At 40.5% G+C, this 1,534-nt stretch overlaps 1 non-coding gene across 1 annotated transcript; it reads left to right on the top strand.

The window, feature by feature from the left end:
* Nucleotides 1-267: 267 nt before the first annotated feature.
* LOC133780842 (small nucleolar RNA R71) lies at nt 268-374 on the top strand. The gene has a single exon (XR_009869652.1). It is a non-coding gene; the product is annotated as a small nucleolar RNA R71 (small nucleolar RNA).
* Nucleotides 375-1,534: the final 1,160 nt, after the last annotated feature.

The following is a 1,534-nucleotide window of genomic DNA, read 5'->3' as shown; positions in this document are numbered from 1 at the left end:
TTCATTGTCTTGAGCATATTAGAAATAGAGGAGACTTGGGCTGCCAAAGAAGTGATGGCATCTACATCATGAATACCAGCCACCTTTCTACCTGTAGACAATCTAGAAGTGGGCCACTGATAGTTGTTGTTGGATATCCTCTCAAGTATCTCATATGCCTCATTATAGGACTTAGCAAGAAGAGCCCCATTCGCTGAAGCATCAACCACCATTCTAGTGTGGGCATTCAGACCATTATAAAATGTCTCCATCTGGATGCAATGAGGAATGCCATGATGAGGGCATTTGCGCAACAACTCCTTAAACCACTCCCATGCCTCATATAAAGATTCTTCATCAAGTTGCTGAAATGAAGTAATCTCATTGCGGAGCTTGGCATTTTTAGTGGGGGGAAAATACTTCATCAGAAACCGCTCAGCCAACTCTTGCCAAGTACTCACAGAATCAGAAGGCAAAGAGTTCAACCAAGCTCTGGCTCTGTCTCTCAAGGAGTATGGGAACAACTTTAGTCTCAAAGCATCCTCTGTCACTCCAGGCAGCTTGAAAGAGTCACTTACTTCAATGAACAAGCGAAGGTGAAGGTGGGGATCCTCTGTTGGCATCCCACTAAACTGACCCACATTTTGAAGCATCTGGAACATGACTGGCTTCAATTCAAACTGGGCTGCCTGAATTTCTGGTCTGACAATGCCTGGATTGAGCTCATTGAAGAGGGGGAGAGCATATTGCCTGATAGCACGATCTCTGTCATCAGCCACAATAACTGCATTTTGCCCATTGTTGGCAGCTACTCCCCCTTGAGCAACTCCTGCTGTATTTACTGGTGGATCATGAGCGACTCTTGGTAGAGGAGCTACCGTCTGGGCGGCTCCCTGTTGAGCTCCTTGCTCAGCATCCATCACTACTACTTCCCTTTTTTACTTTTGTATTCTTCGCCTTCTTCTAAAAGTGCGCTCAATTTCTAGATCTATGGGAAGTAGTTCAGGGTCTTGATTCTCGTTCATACACTGTATAAACCTGAAAATGCACGAGAATCACCCAAGTTAGCACAAAAGAAAGAAAAATTAAACCAAATTGCAAGATAATCAACTTTACAATAATTGACTTTAAGCAATCCCCGGCAATGGCGCCAAAAACTTGTTGCGGATTTTCCTAAGTGTGTGCAAGTGTACACAATCGTTGAACAAGTAATATAATGAAAGTAATTTTTATCGTCTCCTCAAGGATTGCTAAACAAATATTGTAAAAATCATCATCAAACAATTTGGGGTGCAATTAACTATCCCTTTTTTTTTATGACTAATCAATTAAACTAAAGGACAAAAAGAATTAAATAATTAATTTAAGCGGTTAACAATAAAGCTGGAAAATGAAAAATTGTGATTACTATGATGATAAAAGTTAGGCATATCAAATCCCCCTAATTTGTAGTCTTTCCCCTGATGTTGCAACAAAGTTCATAGCAAAGTTCTCTTGTAACTAGGATTTCCAATTTAATGCACATGCCATTTTTCCAAATGCTCATGTTAAAATT

The sequence above is a fragment of the Humulus lupulus genome, chromosome 5 (genome assembly GCF_963169125.1).
Source record: "Humulus lupulus chromosome 5, drHumLupu1.1, whole genome shotgun sequence".
Classification (NCBI taxonomy): domain Eukaryota; kingdom Viridiplantae; phylum Streptophyta; class Magnoliopsida; order Rosales; family Cannabaceae; genus Humulus; species Humulus lupulus.
The sequence above is the reverse complement of the archived record's forward strand: the minus strand, read 5'-3'. Positions and strand labels throughout refer to the sequence as shown.